This window comes from Phocoena sinus, chromosome 3 (genome assembly GCF_008692025.1).
Source record: "Phocoena sinus isolate mPhoSin1 chromosome 3, mPhoSin1.pri, whole genome shotgun sequence".
Taxonomy (NCBI): Eukaryota; Metazoa; Chordata; class Mammalia; order Artiodactyla; family Phocoenidae; genus Phocoena; species Phocoena sinus.
The window spans coordinates 96,372,422-96,384,923 of NC_045765.1; positions in this window are offsets into that span (position 1 = coordinate 96,372,422).

Sequence of the window (12,502 nt, forward strand, 5' to 3'; positions counted from 1 at the left end):
TAAGACATTACAGGCAGGGGTCCAGTGGATAGAGTGCTATAGTGTGTGTGCTGCTTTTAAAATATTTGTTGTGTTCTTTCTACACGCCTGACGCTGTGTTAGGTACTGAAGTGCAGGAAAGATCAAGATAAATCAGAAGTGGATGATTCCTCAGAGCTTGGGTCTATTAGAATATGTAAGCAGTGTGCGAATAGCTAGAAAGACAAATTAGAGAGTAATCAGTGCCATAAAAGGTACATAGATAGAGAAACATTTCATCTACCAGAGGAAGATAAGGAGAGCTTCAAAGAGAAAGTACTCCTACAAAATTGATTGAAAATTAACAACCCAGGAAGTTCATTAGTTTTTTGGGGCAGTTATTGGAAAAAATAATTCCACTGACTTCTTATGTTCAACTCAGTTGAAATAGACCCTTTTCCAAGATAAAAGCAGTATTTTTTTATATGTATGGTTTTCAGTAAAAAGTTTGTATACATCAAAATTCTTTCTGGGTAATCTCCCCTTGTTATTTGATGAGTGTAGCGCAAAGTTAAAACAGGTGAAATTGCTTAAAGGATTGAGAGTGTGAGCTATGTGAGCAAAACACCTCAGATTAACCAACCGTAAAGTCAGCTGGCTTGGTGTGAAGGAAAAGATAGCAGACTTGGTCATGCTGTCCGCCCCAAGCTGTGATAAGAAACTTTGTGGCACGTCCCATTTATTTCAAGCCTTTGTTCTAAAGGACGCCACAAAAGGGAACAAACCTTCCTGGGTCCATTTCCCTAATCTAGATCAGAATCAAGTAACTCATCTTCTTTTAAGGAGGCACCATTGTCACTAGTTACTATAAAAACAGATGCAAAATAGACAACACACATTTCCATTAGAATTTAAGTCATCATTTGAACAAAAATAGATTGGCAGTTGGAAGTTTATACCTTGTGTGGTTTTTTTGATTAAAAAGGAGGCGCAACTTTAATTTTAGTCAGAACCTTGGACATCTGAGCATGTTTTAGGACCTTATTTATTGTAGATTGTAAAGTCTCTCCAAAGGAATCTTTTACATTAACACCAGGAGTTGATGCTTTCTTTTTCCTCTTAAAAATAATAAGGCCCCTCATATGGAGCCTACTCCTGAGGAAGAGGGGTTGTTTTGTTGAGCTCTTAAGATAAAGAGTCCCAAGGAAGTATCCTTGGACTTCAGAAACTTACAGAGAGATGTAATTGACAGCAGAAATCTGTAGTCAGATACTACTGCAATAAACTTTTTCACCTACTGTTTTAGTATAATGAAGAGTCTTTTAAATGCTCAGATCCACCATAGAGATTCTGATTTTGGCTGAACTTAAGCCTCACCAGTGACTGTGATCTTGGGAGCAGGCCAGTCAGAGGAGAAGTTTAATCATAAAATTGATGATATTCTATGCCACATATTTATGGCATAGAATATATGCAACTACTACCATCTGAACGTCTACTTTGCCTATGGATGTATCCAGTAAGGTCAATGTGTCACTTAGGGCTTTGCTAGTGGCTACAAAAAATAAAGTCAAGCATTTCGGTGGCTAAACACAGTAGATTTTTTCTCACATAACTTTCAGTATGTGTGTTTTGTTTGTTTGTTTGTTTGTTTGTTTGCGGTATGCGGGCCTCTCACTGTTGTGGCCTCTCCTATTGCGGAGCACAGGCTCCGGACGTGCAGGCTCAGCGGCCATGGCTCACGGGCCTAGCTGCTCCGCGGCATGTGGGATCTTCCCAGACCGGGACACGAACCCGTGTTCCCTGCATTGTCAGGCGGACTCTCAACCACTGCGCCACGAGGGAAGCCCCAGTATGTGTGTTTTTGAAGTTTTTCTGGAATCCAGGGTCCTTCCATATGGGGCTGTGCTATTTGCTAGGGGTCTTAAAGTCCTCTGTGTTCAGGCAGAAAGAGAACATAAAGAAGAGAGAAGGGAAAACACAACCTTCTCTCATCCACCTTGGCTAGTAAGTGACACACTTCTCTTGCATTTATGACATTCCTCTGGTGAGAACCAGTCTTATGGACCCATCTAGATGTAACAGTAGCTGGGAAATGTCACTGGCTGGGCAGCTGCTTTCTAGGAAAACACACCACAAAAGGGTGGGTAAGTTTGCTGGATCCACAGGATCTGTCTTACAGCGGGGAGTATACAAATTTTGTTAGAGAGTAAGCTGTCTCTGCACAGTTAGAGTTGATCACACCAGATTACAGAAGATGCTGTGTAACGTCCAGTTGTAATTTGTTTTGAAAAGCTGTGTTGCTTTGAGGAAAATATTTCATGCTCACCAGCTGAGTGTAAGAATTTCTTGAAAGAGATAACTAGGATACAGTGATAATAAACACTCACAAGTCAACCAGACACGGATTAGTGGTTTACTTATTATAAGCATAGTCTATGAATGTTTTGTTGTATGATTCTGAGAATCTAGTAAACCCACTTACTCTTTTCTTTTTTAATTTTGCATATCCCTTTTAAAAGGAAATGGGAATTTATGCAAAAGTACTTTTGGCTTGTTTTGCTTGTCTGCAAACATTTGAGCTGGTGAAGTATGGATAGAAGGAAATTGTCTTCTGACAAAGGTATTAGCCTACAGCAGAATGTCATGACTAGGAACTGTTGTACTCAGAGATATAAGGTAGGTGTGTAAGAAATAGCACCCTTATTAAAGTCAGTATGTTTTTCTTCTGATCTTATTTTCTGCCTCTGTGTGACCCTAGGCAAGTCCTCACTATTTTCAACTGTAAAATTAGACTTGAACCTGATTTAGTGCCTGACTCTTTCTGGTACTAAAAATTTTTATCAATCTAGAGTTAGAAGACTCTGGAATTTAAAGGAATAGAAGTCATTTTATAAAGAGTTCATTAAATATTTAATAGCCTGAACAGTTAAGAGTAAAGAGAATATTGCTAGCATATCAAGCACTTCATTGGGGAGCAACAAAGTAGCCATCTTTTGAGTATTTATAGTCAGAGAAAAAGATATTTAAAATCTAATAATGATTTTGGAATTATCTGCCAGTTTGGGGAACTTTTAGAATTTTGTTGTTCCTCTCAGCATTGTAAATTCACTCTGGTTTGTATCATTCTTATTTTTCCATTGGTACTCTGCCTTGCTTTTGCTTTAAGAGTACATCCTCCTATATTGGAAAGTGTAGGTCTTTTTTTGGTATTAGGGGAAAACGTAAGTGGTCAAGACTGACTGTGTTGAATGTGAACATCCCTGAATTCTGGATGGTCTGTGAGAGCAGCCGCACTTTCTGAAGAAAAATGTCACTGACCTCAGGCTGTGTGTTGACTAGTTCAGACTATTGGTAAACCTGTATATACACTGAAGCTGCCCTTATTAGATAACCTTCGTGTGCCAGGCATCGACTGGTGTTTCAATGAAAGCAATTTTACCTCGATTTAATACCACTTTTGTGATTTATTTGAATGACATAATATTATTTTCACTTAAAAAAGAAAAAAGGAGCATCCATCATATACTAGATACTTGAGCAATAGATAGCTACCTATTAATTCTACCTCTTAATATTTTCCCTGGATTTTCATCCTTTCAAGACTGTGCTGATTCTTCCAGATTTCTTTTAACCCATGCTAAGAAACCTTGACAAATATTTATTAGCATCCTCTAGGCGTGAGGGACCTTATTACATGTGTTGGTGGATATTATGGTACATAAAAAACAGTATCAGAAGGTGCAAAATGGAAAAGTTTCTGGATATGAGTGATTTATCAATTGTTAGCAAAGCCAATTTTCCTTTATGATAGGGGGATCAGTGTTATGAAATTGATTTGATTTGAGGGCTGCTGGGATGCCTTAATGGTCTAAAAACTTTGTAAGCTGCCAAGTCTTTGAGATTCCTTTATAGTATTCCATCCCCTTTGCTTTGCTCTTTTAAAATGTATTACTGGCTTGTGTTTGAGCCATAACACATTAAGCTTGTTATTAATCATTAACACCTTGCTGTGAATTATTTTGTGAGGTTGCTCTATGCCAGTTAATAAGGTGTGTCAAGGCCTGGGACTTGGCAGGAGGCAGCTGCTCTGACTTTTAGCAAAGGTTCTTAGTTTCCATCTGGTTCTCCTCGTGGGATCCAGAGTTGGGCTGGCTGCTCTCATAACTGTACCCGGAATGAAGAGCACTTGAAGGGAGTATGGAAAAATCCCTTTCCTCTAGGACAGCTCAGGTGAGGCTCAGTCTTTAAAGAAACTGTTCCTGGAGACTGTGAGGAAAAAAAGATAAACCCTGATGTATGGAAATAAAGAGGAATGCAGTGCACAGATATGTTATCTTTCCTAACTATAGTACACACCCAGGTTGGTTTGGCAGATACCTTTACCTTGACTTAACCGTGTTATTGGAAAGTGATCCCCCAAATTCCCTTTTGGTATAATCGTGTCATATGGCCTTTGAATGGTGAAACTAAATAGACTGAATATTGACTGATATTTCCCTAGCCCTGTTGCACCGGAAGAAAATTGCTTTTCAAGCTGTATGTCAGCATATCATTCTTCCCTGCTTAAGAATTGTGAGTGATCAGTACTGGGACAAAAGAAGAGAAATACCTTTAGAATTTGAGGACCCTTCTAGATATATGGAGGTGAGGGGCACATGGCCCCTGAAGAACGGAATAACTAAACTAAGAGCTCAGAAAAGTGAGGGCTAAAGCCAAACTTCATAGTTACTTCTTAGTTTTACTTAAGGTTTGCTGTATATGACAACCTTTGTATCCCTACCAGATTTATTTCTGTAAAAGTTATATGCTAATTCTATTTTATCTTTTTATTATGACCTACTAAAAATACTTTTGTAATAAAATGTTACTGTTATTTATAAATAATGAATGATACTAATATGAGAACTTTGGGAAAGGTCTTTTTTTGGACTCAGCTTAAAGTTCTCATCTAGTTTTATATTCTTATGGCAAGTGCTACTCTTCACTCATTAAAAGAAAATGCCCTGAAGCATTTCAATGCCTGTCCTCCAGAGTACCTGATTCACAGGATGAACTAAGTAAACGTTGACTTGGAAAAATAATCTCCCTCTTCATATATTTTTAGATTGAAAATGAGTATTGATTAATGGTATCAAAGTAAACTACTTTAAATACAGAACTCTCTAAATGAACTCCTAGATTATTACGTACCCATGTTTCACGCTCTCTCTGGGTTCATTTGTTTTATCTCTGTCGTAATTAACACTCAACTAAATTTAGTATGAGTTTTTTCTGCATTGTTATTTTTGGTACACTAAACTTTGAATAAAGTGTTTACTGTTGTGTTCTAGAATACTGTTTTTACATGATAAATATTCTGCTGCTCATAGAATAGCTTCTCAAGTATAATTTTATTCTTTGATTATTAGTCTGTAAAAATGTACGGCCAATTTTGTTTTTTAAAGCATGCTTACCACTTGGGTGGTATTCCCTTTCCTTTCCCTTCAAAATGACTGTTCTGGTCCAGTGAGATAGGTTCAATACAGATATCCATGGTCTGTGCTTTCCAAACAGCATGTGGCCTGCTAACCTATACGGAACCTTTAAATCTTAGGTTTACTGACAAGCACAGAATTCCCAGGGGGTCGGCAACTATGTTTAATTCATTTTTGTAGCCCCAGCACCTAGAACAGGGCCTGGCCATCAGAGGGTCCTCAATCAATGTTTGTTGAAGTGAATAGAAGTATAGGCAAGTAAGTCAGGATTCTCTCATTTTCAAGTGAAAAAAAAAAAAAAAGCCAGCTCAAACCAGCAAGAACAAAATAGGAATTTATTGGCTCAGGTATCTGAGATGTCCGGGGCTTCAGACTTGCCAGGATCCAAGGTCTCCCCAGTGTTAACAGAACACTGTGCTTCTCCCTTTCTCTCTCTGTGCAGGACTCTGCTGTCCTCTGTGTTGGCAGGTTCCCTGCGTTTGGAGGCAAAGGGGACGTCCAGCAGCTTCAGACTTCCATTGCCTTGACAGCTGGCCTTCTCAGGAAGAGAAGTGTCTCTGTAGATAGCTTCAGCCCAAGTCCCAGGTCTGACCCTCTGTTTCAGTGGTCTGACTTCGGTGGCCTCACCATCCCTGAAACCATCCATTTGCATAGGGGGAACAGTGTATTCTGGCCAGACCTGGGTCAAGGACAGCCCCCCTGCAGTCAGCTCCCTGCAGATGATCACCACCTTAGGGAAGTGTTATTAAAACAAAAAGAATGGTAGCAGTTGACAGCAGATCGCGAATGCAAAATATACTGTAAATTTGACTAGGTTCATCTCCTTCCAATGAGCTATATGCTCTTGGTAGTCTTGGTGATTTTAGGGACTCAGTAAAAGATTTAAACCTCCACGTGGAGGTTTAGACTCCACGTGGAGTCTTTGGGCCTCTAATCTCGTAAGATGTGGTGGGAAAAAATGTATTCCCTCTCCTAAGTGTGAGAATATTAAAAGCTTAACCATCATTTTTGCCCTGGGTGTTATGCCCATTGAGGACTGAATTATTTTTCTCTTAAAGATGCATCATGCTGGAGTGGACCTCCTAGGCCGAGTTCTGTTTAGCCTAACATTCATTCCTGCTGCTCCTGTGGTAACTCTGTTAAGGGACGATTCCTGGACTTTCCTCTAAGCCATGCTCCCAGGGCTCCATCCTGGTGGTAGAAGCTCTCCAAGACAAGATAGGCAAACGAGGCCCTAATAATGACCCCAAGTTCCCTGAGAAAGTCCTTTTCTGAGTTAACACAGTACCTCGACCCTGAGTTAAAGTACTGTCTTGTGTTCTTGAGGTCAGGAGAAGTTAAGAGTCATATCAAAAACTCTAAACCCTAACAGTAAACCTTCTTTCTCCCCTTGGTTTGCAAATACAGGATGTACTTGCCCATTGTCTGGGGCCCTCTATTACTCCTGAGATAGTAATTCCTGCAGTCTTTGACTTGTATTGTCATTTCGTGACTGTCTGGAGAAATGGTAGTAATTGAAAGTATTGGAAAGTAAGGTTTTAGCAGAATATAATAAAATTTCAATTAATATTCAAATAAACTTGTTTTCATTATACTGAGATGTTGAGTAAATTCACATATCAGTATGCTACTCTTATTTCATGTTATGAATTTTTTAAATTTATTGGAAAAGATTAATTGATCTTTAAAGAATTTCCTATCAATTATTACTTGAATATAAATAAGCTTTCACTAACTGTGGTGGAATATACAGTTAAAATCAAATAATATTGTTTTATTTATACTGTTATCTAAAGATTCATTTTCTAAATATTCAAGTCCACATTAAAGTTGTTAAACTTTGGAAAAATTTTCTTTTAGCAAATTAATTCAAATGCTAGACAAGCAGCTTCTATTTTGTACAGAACCTTTCCTGTAAAATATAAATGGTGAATCTTCGTATTATTTCAATTCATACATGGGTGCATCAAGACCCACCTGAGGATATGATTGCTAAATGTGTAGTGCTGTGTTTGCTTTCTAAGAAATAAGGGATTCTCACCATTCCTTAATAGTCAGCTTTATTATTTTTGTTGTTGTTTTGTTGTTATTTCCTGGAAGATACCTTAGAAGGTTATTTGAGCCTCCACAAACTTTCATCTTAATATTTAGCATGGTATTCTTTTATTTCTTTGTGGAAGATCTGATTCAGTACTATCACTTCTGTACTATTTTTACACTCATCATGGGTCAGATCTGTTCATCAAAACAAAATAAGTGGTTATAGTAGACCAAAGAAAACACATAGCAGAAATACAGCCATATGTCAATATCTTTTACTTTCTTTCAATTTCTTAATTTAGTTGTAATATTGTAATTCTTTCTCCTTTGATTAGTTTTTTCATTCATAGCATTGATTTTTAAAAATTGTTACAGATGTATATATATTATGTACCACAGATGTATAAATCTATCACAGATATATGCACATTTAAGTATATATTTCACATATGTGTGTGTGTATACATACACATATAATCAAGTGAAACAATAAAAATAACTAACACATACTAAGTACTTCCTATGTTGTTAGTAATATCAACCTCAACTTCAGTGGTAGTGAGGCATATAACATGGTGGTTAAGAGCATAGTCTTGGACACAGAAAGACAAATACCATATGATATCGCTTATATGTGGAATCTAAAACAAGGGTATAAATGAACTTGGTTACAAAACAGAAATAGAGTCACAGATGTAGAAAACAAACTTATGGTTACCAGGGGATACGGGGCAGGGGGAAGGGATAAATTGGGAGATTGGGATTGACATCACACCACTATATATAAAATAGATAACTAATAAGGACCTACGGTATAGCACAAGGAACTCTACTCAATACTCTATAATGGCCTATATGGGAAAAGAATCTAAAAAAAAGAGTGGATATATGTATACATATAGCTGATTCACTTTGCTGTACACCTGAGACTAACACAACATTGTAAATCAACTATATTCCAATAAAAATTAAATTTAAAAAGAAAAGAGCTTAGTCTTGGAGCTGGAGTGGCTGAGGTCGAAACCTACTTCTATGATTTATTACTGGCCAAGGGCTGCTAAAGCAGCTTTCATTCATGGAGAGTATCTTAAGTATGAGAATTACACAGAATATATACAGCATACTGGAATAGATTGTTACAGTTCTATTTTAGAGAAATGTTTTTACTACTACTTGAAGTATCTTTCAATGGCACACGTGAATATGTACAAATAAATTTCTTCCTAATAGATAATGGTAAAACAGGAGCTTAGAGGATTTCAGTCATCCAAAAGAACATTATTTTATGTTAATCTCATCGATAATCCTGCCTATTTAAGTGTGCATTTGATGACAGAAGTTTTACAAAAGCAAGGAAGGGTCACTAGATGTTGAAGATGATGGTTGAACTTTCCCAACCTAGTCAGATATTTGATAACTACTTAGAAGTTTTCCTTGTGTTTATAAGAAAAACCATAGTATCTATTCTTTAGTACACACTTATTCTTGCAGTAGATTTTGGTATAGTAACTAAATTAAAATAGTCAACGTAATAAAAGTACACATTGTGGTGTAGATGAACAGAAACTGAACACAAATATAAAACTTGAAAATATGGATCCGTAGGTGAGGGTCCCGGGTAAGAAGGGTCCCTGTGTGCCACCATCTATGGCAGATGCTTATATCTTGGGATTGGAGACGTGGCCAGTAAGGTTGCTCTTACTAAACTGACTATAGTAACCCACATAATAACAAAAGATATTCAGAGTTTTTCATGTTGACTTTTGCTTTTTAAAAGTTTTTACTGTGGCTTTCTGTTTTACCAAACATTCACATTTTATGGGATAAATCATAATATGGCTTTTAATGTATGATCTGACATTGAATGAAATTGAGAGCCATGGGGTTCAAAGTTGGATTTTTGCTGAATTGTGTGGTTGGTTAACTGAGTTTAGTGAGCTGTTATGAGTTTGAGTCTCATTAAAAAAGGGAAAAAGTTGCAAAATGTTACTTCTGGGACTTGGGAATTAGGTAAATCTAAATATACAGTGTTTATGATTTAATTCTGTTGGGCCCAGGTTATATAATTTAAATAATTGTATTATTCCTTTTATAACTGGTGCCTAAGGCAGTCACTTTGGCAATCATAGGCAGTAGATGGAGGAACAGAAATGGTACTCTGATATGATGGAGAGGATTATAGGAAGGAGTGGTCTGTAGAGAAGTTGGAGATCACAGAAATGGACAGGGCTGAGGTCAGATTTCATTCAGTGCACCATTCGAATCTTTGTCCTTAACATCCCTGCCCATCCCCATCCCCCAGAATTAGTACTTCCAACCTATTATACTCATAGAAATTTGTCCATTTTCGTATTACAACATAACATATTGAATTGTAGCAATTTGCTTCCAAGGCTGTCTGACCTGCTAATCTGGAAGTCCTCTGAGAGCAGGACCTGGATCTTATTACTTGTAATCACCTGTGTTGGGGAAGTACTGATCTATGGAAGACACTCAGAAATTGTTGTTGAATAAAGCTGAATGAATGAAATGCTGTCATCTCACCCCTACTTAAACAGAAAGTGTATCTTTTGATCGTTTTCTCAGAAGTCTGCCCCCCATGTTAATTCCTAATAAGAAGTAGAAATGACCCCCCATTGCCTTTGGAGTAAACTCTAAACTCTGCTTTATATATGAGGTCCATCATGACCTGGCTCTTGCTATTTTCTCTGCCTCATCTGTCAGAACCCTGTCCCTGGCACATTATATTTTGGTTACATTTGGCTTTTGCCATCCCACATATGTGCCAGATAGTTTCACACTGCTCTATTTTATACTTGCTGTTCCTTCTGCCTGGAAAACCTTTTTTCTACTTTTATTAATTTGGACTTATTACAGAAACACAGAATATAAAAATTCAGGTAAAAAATTTGCTTCTTTCCAAGATTTACATATAATTTGTAGTGTTCAGTGACGTCTTTGGTTAGGATTTGTTTTATACTTTGTTGAAATACTTTTAAATTCAAAGAAATATGTGCTTATGGTAACAAGAAAATAAAAACAATAATAATAGACAGCCTGTAAGTATTGATATATATTACATGCTGGTACTATGCTAGCACTTTACATGGTTTATTATTTTTTTAATTGAAGTATAGTTGATTTGCAATGTTGTTAGTTTCAGGTGTACAGCAAAGTGATAGAGTTTTATATATATAAATATATATATATATTCTATTTCAGGTTCTTTTCCATTATAGGTTATTACCAGATATTGAATGTAGTTCCCTGTGCTACACAGTAGGTCCTTGTTGTTTATCTATTTTATATATCGTAGTGTGTACCTAGATACTATACTGAGGGAAGTAAGAGAAAGACAGATATCATATGATGTCATGCATATGTGGGATCTAAAAAAATGATACAAATGAACTTTTTCACAAAACAGAAACAGACTCACAGAGGTAGATAACAAATTTATGGTTACCAAAGGAGGAAGGAGGGGAGGAGGGATAAATTCGAAATTTGGGATTAACAGATACGTAGATTATTTTATGTACTGCTCAGAACAACTCTGTGTGCCAAGTACAATTCATGTCCTGATTTGCTGATGAGAAAATACTTAGCTGAGGTAATTTTCTGAGATCCCCATAGCTGGTAACAGAGCAACACTAAAAATTAATCACCTTCACCTCTCATACTCCAGTCCCATTTTCCTGAGCAGTTTAGTTTTTAGCTTTCCATACTTTTCTCTCCATTTGTATGGTATACACATACCTGCACAACCTCCACTACTTCATCTAGCCACTCGTGCTCATTTTCTTATCACTCAGCTAATGAATCACCTCCTCAAGGAGCTTCCTCTGACCCCTACTCTTAATCTGGGTTCTGGGAATCTCCCACATTTTTCTGAATGTACTACTATCATGGATTGCGACAATACCTTGTATAAATACCATTTAATTGTCTCTTCTACTTGCCTGAAAGCTCCTTGATGACAGAGACCATGTCTGTTCTCTCTGTATCCTCATACTTAGCGCAGCACTGGCCCACTATGGGCATTATATTAGATGAATTAATTTATTCAACAACACATTTACCCATCTTGTGATGTGTGCTTTCTGAATGCCTGATACTATGGTTGTTACTAAGTATAGTATTAGCTTTTGCTGCATGAATAACCACCTGTAAACTTTGTGGCTTAATACATCAGCCATTTATTTTGTATATAGTTCTGTAAGGTGTCATTTTGACTGCACTGAGCTGGGCTGAGCTGGGCTTTCATTCTGGTGTTGACTTGGCTTACTTATGCATGTGCAGGTAGCTTTTGGGTCAGCTGAGGCTAGCTAGGCTAGAATGGCCTCAGCTGCCTGTCTCTGGTTCAAGTGGTCTCATCCCTCAGCCAGCCAGCCAGCCTGGGCTTGTTCACACATGCAAATTTGCAAGAGTGTGAAAGGCCTCTTGAGGTCTATGCTTGGAACTAACACAGCATTACTTCTGATGCGTCCTGTTGTTCAAAGCAAGTCACAAGGCTAGTCTCCATTCAAAAGTAGAGAAAGTAAATTCTACCTCTTAACAAGAGGAGCTGCAAAGTTACACTGCCTCCTGTGTGAATACAAAGAGAGGTAAAAAATTGTGACCATGTTAGCAGTTGACTACATGTGGTGAGAAAAGGGAAAAAAACCACAACACAGTCCCTGTCCTAAAAGCCATGATCTAGTGGCTGAAATACTGTATTATTTGTGAGGTCACAAAGAACGTAGCTCTATACAAATGGAACTATCTACCAGTCACCTGAAATTAGAAACTATTGAAGGTGTTTACTTAGTTTTGATGGGGGTTCCTTAGTTTAATTAACCCTTTAGCCCGTTCGTGTATAACTCACGTTCTCCATTTTCATCCTCTCCATTGATACCCATACAACAGAAGGCATTTCCCGTAGGAAACCTGAGAACTGCAGGAAGAGTGGGATCACCTCCTGCTGCAGCTTCAATCTGACTCTACAGATTGAATCTGATTTTCTCTCTGCGGGGGCAACTTCTGCCTCC